Source organism: Micropterus salmoides, unplaced genomic scaffold (assembly GCF_014851395.1).
Source record: "Micropterus salmoides isolate LMB-PRFRI ecotype aquatic unplaced genomic scaffold, ASM1485139v1 Ms_hic_scaffold_1454, whole genome shotgun sequence".
Taxonomy (NCBI): domain Eukaryota; kingdom Metazoa; phylum Chordata; class Actinopteri; order Centrarchiformes; family Centrarchidae; genus Micropterus; species Micropterus salmoides.
The window spans coordinates 1-8,780 of NW_024040546.1; positions in this window are offsets into that span (position 1 = coordinate 1).

The window sequence follows — 8,780 nt, forward strand, 5'->3', positions numbered from 1 at the left end:
TAATCTATTTGGAATAATAAGGACATTCTCTATAAAAACAAGTCAATATTTTTGGAAAATTGGTTTAATAATAATATTTTACTTGTTTGTCACTGTTTGATACTAATGAGAGACTCTATAGCCTAGCAACGACATATCAAATTCCCATATCAGTTAAACATTAGTGATTGTTTTGATGCCGTTCCTCCAGGAGTCAGGATGCTGCTGGGAGGCATTAACTTCCGATGGCCACTTCATCACACTATCAATTTATCTGACACTGCTGTGGGGAGTTTATGCTTCCACAAAGCAACGGGTTACTAAAAACTTATTAGTTGTGGTCCAGCCCGCTGACGGTGAGTGTCCTGGTTTGTTCTCGTTTTTGTTCTCCCACTGTTTTGTTCTCCTGTATTCTGCCTGCCTCCCTGTGTCCCTCCCCTGCGTGTTCTCTCTCCTCTCTCCCTCCGCTCCTAGCAGCCGCATCAAGCTACCCACCCCTCGTCAGCAACCTCCAGCCTGCCACACTTGCCAGTAATCAACCTCACCTGCCCGTATAACAACCCCGGTTCTCCACTCCATTCGCTTGGTCGTTGTTGCTCCCAACCTGGTGCCAACTCTCTCAAGCTCTGGTTAACCTCAGAAGTGATCTTTGTTTTCCAGCCCCCGTTATTCCCTGTGTTATCTCTGTCTCTCGCTTTCCCCTCCAGGTTCAACTCACCCTCGTCCTCCGTTCGTCGGCCGGCTCATCCTCTGGTCCTCTCCTCTCAGGTTTCCTCCACGGCGCCCTCCTGGGTCCCCCCACTCCTCGCCTCACCGCCTGCGCCTCGCCTGCTCCTCGGTCCTCCGTGTCCACATCCCCCGGTGTCCACCTTCCTCCATCTCCTCTTCCCTAGCCCCTCTGTAAACTCTCAATAAACCTCCTTCCCTCTGAGAGTTGCGTTTGGGTCTGTCTGTCCAGTCTCATAACAATTAGAGGTTTATCCCCAAAAAATATTGTTGGGTAAGCATATATCAGGTAGGTGTGAATTTTGTGAGTCTGTGGAACGTGATTTTTGAGTGTCAGAAATAGATGAGAGAGGGCATAAGAAGGTTAGGGCAGGGTGTAGGTGCGACTTCGAACCTGGGGGGGACGCTGAAAAGCACTTATAGTTGATAAATAAATAGTCTGCAAATAGTAGTATTATTTTCTCTATTCTTTTTTGTTTTTATTCTTTGCATTGTTTATTCCATATTTATATATTTCTACATTTATTTATGTCAGCTGTGTATGTTTGTCTGCATGTAGCACCTTATCACCAAAACAAATTCTCCTATGTGTTACACTACTTACACTACAGTTATTGTTGTATTATTATTGTTATTATAATCATTAACATTACGATGGTTACCATTAACATTATAAATATCTGTACCATTTTCATTTAGTCTATAGCAACATCACCTTCACTGTCTGTACCTCTGTGTGTATATTGTGTAGGCCCCCCGCCTCTCTCCCCAAACCGTCGAGGCAGTTTCTGCCTCTTAAAAGGAAGTTTTTCCTTGCCTCTGTCGCCTAGTGCTTGCTCTTGGTGGGAACTGTTGGGCTTCTGTAAATATCATCACAGAGACGGTCTAGACCTGCTTTTATGAAAAGCGGTGTGAGATAACTGTTGTGATTTGGCGCTATATAAATAAAATTGAATTGAATTGAACTACTTGGCAATAAGCTCCTTCTGATTCTGAAAGCAGCTAGTAGCTGCTGAGTGAAAGCCAAGATTAGCTTCACCTGCAACATTCTGTTCAAATCGCTATTAAACAGTAACCAATGTAAAAACAAAAAAACAAACAAAAAAACAGGCTAATATCCATCAAAAGAAATCGATGCTCTTTCAACAACAGGATACTGTTAATATATCAGAATAAATCTAGTGATCATGTAACTTAGATGTTACAGTGTGAAGTTTACGTTTTCTCTGCAGAGACTAAAGACGCTTTTAATGCGGCGTTAATGGAAAGTGAAAGTAGGTGCTGGCCGGCTTGTTAAAGAGCAATGCAGGCTGCTTTCTTACAGGCCAACAGTGCCATGGTGTGCGCTGACTGGATTTCAGTTGTATCAGTAGAACAATAAAACCTTAAACTGAAAAGGTATTTCCTGATTTTCTAAATGTTTACATCTAACCCAGCTCATTCATATCTGTGATAAGCGCCCCTCTCTGTAACAAAGGAGACCTGGCCTTCTTCTGCGTAACTGCGCACAGCCTGGCTTACAGCTCATTTCGGTTAACAAAGCCTATTGCAGCTTACAGACTGGTGAAGTTATGAAGGTATGAAGGGAAAATGTAGCGAAAGTAAAAGTAGATAACTGGCCCACAGAAAATACTGGAGAAAAGAGTAAAAGTAGGCTACAGTTTTAAAAAAGGAACGTGAAAAGCTGCCAATAACTTTTATTTTATATATTTATTTTGCAAAATTACGTTACTTGTAACAAGTTACTACCCACCCTGCAGCAGGCGTCCCCACTGCTCTCTTCAGGTACAAAAAGAGCAGCACAAAATAAACGTAATATTGAGGCACGTTGCTGCACCTGCCTCGAGCTAACTCTTTTTTTCTCCTTTAACTTTTCAGCACCACATTTGCCTTGTGACGCATGTTTTCTATAGGCTACATGATTTTTGTCCGCGTTTCAACCGTTTAATCATGTATGATGCAGAGTGTGTGATTGATGAATTAACTAGTCACTCAAACCGCCTGGCCATGAGCCAACTCCAAAATCGCCGAAAAAAGTAAGAGGGACAAAACATAGATTTCAAAATGTGGGGGGGCCATGTCCCCTCACGTATAATGGCTCCTACGCTGGGTTAGGGTGTCAAGGGAATTCACTTCGGAACATTATTACTGGGAAGGTCAATAAATTACATTAATACAGTTATTTAGATTCTTAAAGCAGTGGTTCTCAAAGTGGGGACCGGGGTCTAATTTGTGTCAGTATAATGGTCCTTGACGTGAGAAAGGTTGAGAACCACTGTCTTAAAGGACACAGGACTGACAGAAAGGTATGTTTATTTTTTGGTTTTGTTTCAGTTTTGTTGTGATGGTTTTATTTATTTCCGGCCCACACTCCTGGAGAGTAGGTGGCGGTAAGGCACCATAAAAGTTAGATGCCAACCACCATTTAACAACAAAGAAGAAGGAAGAAGAAGGAGGAGGAGGAGGAGGAGGAGGAGCCAGTGGGGCAAAAATTTAACAAAAATAGATAATTATGAATTATAATCAAGGCACCTTTTTCCATTCATTCAACAGTTATTGTTCAGCTCTTCCTTCTGTGTCACTGTAGCTTTACTATGTCATACTTGTAGTTTTGAGAGCTTGTTACACATACGAAAGGTAGTAGATTTTTTCATTTTCCAATAAACAACCAGAGAAAACAAAACAAAAACTATCTCAAGTTTTAGCTGAGAGTAGACATATTGGTGCTTGTATATAACTACAGATAAGTTACATTGAGTTCTGAGAACACCAGTTATCACTCCAGACCTATAATAGAGGTAATCCAGGTGATATGTATCTGTTTATCGTTAATTGAACACTAAATATTGCAGCATAGTGTGACACAATTTTTGTATTGGCTGGTGTTTGTCCGACAATACTAGTAGGAAGATAAATAATTCTTTAATCCATTCCTGAAACAATTCAACATAGGTTTTTGCTTCTTCCATTTGCATACGTGAATGTGATATTTTCCCATAATTATGATAATGTTAACCATCTCACATATATCCTTGGACAGGTTATTGTTGTATAATAAAATCTGCTGTGCTTCAAAGTTATTTATGTTCTTTATTCTGACATTAAGCCAGTCTTTCATGTTTTGCCAGAACTGTAATGTAATTTGACATGAAAAGAAAGATGTTCAGTAGTTTCTGGCTCCACCAGACAGAAACAACAGAGGTCAACCTCAAATCTGAATCTTTTTTGCAATGTTTCTGCGGCTGGATAATACCCATTAATAATTTTAAATTGCATTTCTTTTATTTTTGGAGAAATCGGCCATTTCAGGTATTTTAAATATTATCTATGATTAGTTATTATCTATTGTTTTAATATTTGCTTTTTTTGCATAATCATGAAAGGCTTTGCGAATAGCTTTATTGTTGCACTTCCTATCGCTGATTTGCATTTGTCCAATCTTTAATTCTGGCAAGACTACTTGTACGTTTGATTGTAAGAGCGTGTTTGGATTAGGTTCACAAGAGGAGTGGTATTACTTTACATATTGTGCTATATTCCTTATATGAGCACTGGATTTTAAATTTGTCTTTAAATGTATTAAACTGAAGAATCCTACCACTGTCATCCATTAGGTCTGTTACAAAAACAATATTTTTGTTATACCAAATTGGGTTAAATAAGGTTTCCTATTAATAGTGATTGTTCTGTGTTCCACAAGATGGAGTCATGTGGAGTAAAATTGTGGGAAAATATCATCTTCCAGTAGAATAGTACTTGTTTGTGGAATTCTGACACCTTCACAGGTAGTTTATTAAATTCAAGTCATATTTTAGCAAAATTCTAACTCTCCCATTTTCTTAATATGATTCTGGGGATATGAAACCAAATTGAGTCAGTCTGTGACATAAAGGCTTTGATCCAATTTATTCTAAACACCATGGATTCAAAGTCTAGTGTTGTCAGACCTCCTTTGTTATTTTCTCTGACCAGTTGTGATTTTTTTATATAGTGCGTTTTGTTTCGCCATATAAATTATATTACAGAATTCGCTTTTTTGATGTTTTGGGAGAGATATATAAAGCTTGGCATGGATAAACCAATTTTGAGATACCCTCAGATTGGACAGCAGACCAAAAATTGACAGATCTCTCATCATCCAATGATTTAATTTTTTCCCCATATTTTAATTTTTTTCGTTAATATTACTTTTTTCTCTTTCTTTTAGTTCTTTTATTAAGTTTATGCCTAGGTATTTAACTTCATGTTTAACGGGGATGGGTGATATATGTTTGTCTGAGCACTGGTACAGTGGTAGTAATTCACATTTGTTTAGATTTATATTTAAGCCTGATGCCCTGGAGAAGATAGATTATGTTTAAAGCTTTCCCAAGTATTGACTTATCCTTTAAGAAGAATACCGTATCATCTGCAAATTGACTTAAACGAAATTCATAATCAAAAACCTTAATCCCTTTAAATTCTGGATGGTTTACAATTAGGTAGGCCAATATCTGAGTACTTAAAATGAAGAGTTTTGGTGATATTGGACACCCTTGTCTTATTCCTCGGACACTTTGATTCTAGGGGTCAGTCCTGGATTCAAAGAAATAACTGATTATATCATTGTAAAACAATTCAATAATTTTGCAAAACTTATCTCCAAATCCAAAGTTTTTAGTGTTCTATGGAATCAAAGGCTTTAAAAAAATCAATAAATAAAATGAGACTGTCCGATTCTAGGAGACATTGGTAGTAAAGCATATCCAATTTTAGTCTCACATTATTATGAATATGCCTACCTTTGATGAATGAGTTAGGAGAGATGGGCCCAATCCCAATGTCCCCCCTAAGCCCTGAACCCTCACAGACTTTACTGACATCTCTTGGAAAGTGATTGAGTGCAAGAGGCTGCGATAGCTCAAAATGTTGTAAACAGGAAAAGGACAGCCCTTTGCCACTTTATCACGTTACCTTGATGATGCTGAAACACATTGCGCACTTTTTATTTTTTGTTATTTTTAAGTCCTGCAGGCTTTTACCCTGCAGAGTGGAGGAAAGGTAAATGTCAATATATATTTGTAATGAATCAATACACTATTTCTGGTCTAATAGCATCATTAAGCAAAAACTAAAATAAATAGTTAATAAATAAAAATAAACTAAGTGTGTAATAAGGTGATTGCATTCCTCTGTGTTCTATGCAGCATCTTAAGTTAAGAAAACTTTCAACCATTTTGACATCAGCATTGTCGATGCTTGTTTGTTTACTGTTTTCTTCTTCTCTTAATACACGGATTTGCCGTGATATTTCTCTCGCTTACGTGCTTCCCCTGGTAACCCCATACTTTTTTTCTTTCTTCCCCTCTTTATTGCAATTCAAAAGTACAAAGTGCAAACATAGACAGGGGTTACTATATAATAATAAAGAATAAAAAAAGAATAAAAAAAGAAATAATCAGCAGTTCAGGCAATTAAGAAGTTTACATATATCGAGAGTCTTTAAGTCTTTGGGGTTTGTAGAGTGCTGAGTAGTTTGTATGTATTATTCCAATTCACTCATAATACTTTAAATAAAGGTTTGCGGTTACTTTTGTGAATGTGGAATTTTGCCAAAATAATGAAGAGATTTATGAGTTTTTGTTTTAGAATGCAGACATCATAAAAAACAAACGGCACATCTTTGTACAGCAGAGAAAAATGGGCAGAAATGTTACAGCTGATATACTGTGCAAAGTCTGCCCAAAAAATAACAGTACATAGACAGCTCCAAATAAGTGTATGGTTGTTTCACAATGAAGTCCACAGAAAGAGCAGTTAATGTCATTGTCATTTCTCAGACTTTGCAAATAATGTTTTGCTGGGTAGCGTCAATGGAGAAGTTTGAAACAGACGTCTCGATGTTTGTTTGTGATCAAGTATTTTGAGGGTATGGTTCAAACCTTTTTCCACTGGACATTTGAAACAAATCTTCCCCAGTAATGGATTACATACGGGATGGTGGCAATGTCTTTCTGAAAAAGGGACCTAATCCTTCTTTTCCGGCTTGAAGGGCTGGGTAAAAAGCATATTTTTCCTATCATAGTGTCATTTAACAACAACAGACCGGAAGAAAGAAATGGTTCAGTGTTACCTTAAATAACATTATCACACCTTTGGGAATGGTGTCCATTACAACAGCAAACTCTTTCGGAGTGACAGGGATGGTACAACAAGACAAGAATTCAGAATAGTTATTTAGAAAACCTTACGAGTTGAATAACTGTTTTACAAAAAGAAGATTATGTTAAACCAATTCTGAAAAAATATAGATTTGTTTTTTAATAATATACAGGTAAAACTTGAAACATTAGCATATTGTGCAAAAGTTCATTTATTTCAGTAATTCAACTTAAAAGGTGAAACTAATATATTATATAGACTCATTACATGCGAAGTGAGGCCTTTTGTCTGTAGATGTCATCTAACTTGTTAGATGCCGTTAGATCTACCGTTTAATATGTTTGAGCTAAGAAGAGCAATTACGAGTGCTTGTTAGACCACTCTAGGGAAAGATAGTGTATGTTATGGAATGTTGGCACACATGACAGATAGTGCACTGGACATGGTGTTGGGATTGTTTAATAAAGTCTGGGATATTGGCCAACTTCCTTTAGCTTGGAAACAAGCAATAATAGTGCCCATTCCAAAACCAGGAAAAGATCAGTCAGACCCTTCTAGCAAAAGACCTGTTGCATTAACTTCACATTTATGCAAAATTATGGAACGAATGGTCACCGAGTGGTTAACATATTTCCTAGAGAGTAAAGCTCTTCTGTATCCATACCAAAGTGGGTTTCATAGGGGTCGGAATACAATGGGATTCAGTATTGTGCTTAGAATTAGATATCAGGAAAGCACAGACCAACAAAGAAATATTGATAGCTGTATTTTCTGAGGTAGAAAAGCATATGATATGCTCTGGAAAGAAGGGTTACTAATTAAGTTGAAGTCATTGGGTATGGTGATGGAAACATATAATTATGAACTTATTTTTATGAACTTTTTTTTGATAGGAAAATACAAGTAAGAGTAGGCGCAGAATATTCCAGTGTATATAAGGTAGAGAATGGGACTCTTCAAGGTAGTGTGTGTAGCCGGCTGTTATTCAACATAATGATAAATTACATTTTCTCTCAGGTTGAACAAAGCGCAGGGAAATCTTTTTACACAGATGACGGGGCTCTGTGGGTAAGAGGCCACAATGTTTTGCACGTCAGTAAGAAAATACAAGCTGCAATAGTTGCTGTGTAAAAATGGGCAAATAAATGGGGATTCAAAATATCTGTAGCAAAAACACAGGTGATTTGTTTTTCAAGGCGGCATAAAGTCACACCAATTTCCATGAAGTTACATGAACAACAACTTGAGCAAAACAGTTTGGTTTGATGAGAAGCTCACATGGAAAATTCATTTAGACAAAGTTGAGATCAAATGTAAAAAGGTCATCAATATACTTGTTGTCTGTCAGGACAAGAGTTGGGAGCAAGCAGAGCAGCTCTACAAATATATATACAGTACATGCAGGTGCAGCAGTTTATATCCCAGCAAGTGAGTCATATATTAAGAAAAGAATATCAGATCATGTGTCAGTGTATACCACGGAATTGACTGCAATATTACTGGCCCTGCAGTAGATAGAAGAGAGGGGAACAAATAATACTGTTATTGCATCTGATAGGTTGTCTGCACTTATGAGTATTAAATCTGGCAAATCATCAGTTAAATCCAATATCATCAATGACATACTCCTTATATTATACAGGATGGAGCTAAAGGGCTTATCCACATGCTTCCTTTGGGTTCCTGCTCATGTTGGTGTGAAGGGAAATGAGCGAGTGGATATTCTGGCCAAAGGAGCACTCAGAATCAAATATGTAGACCTAAAAACCCCATTAACTAAAGATGAAGCTAAGACATTTATCAGGACGTATGTACAGTCAGTTTGGCCGGAGCATTGGGACAATAGTGAAACTGGAAGGCACCTATATAATGTACAGAGACAGGTTGGTGCTGGGAGGACGGTGGGCTGGAAACGTAGGGAAGAAAATTTAATT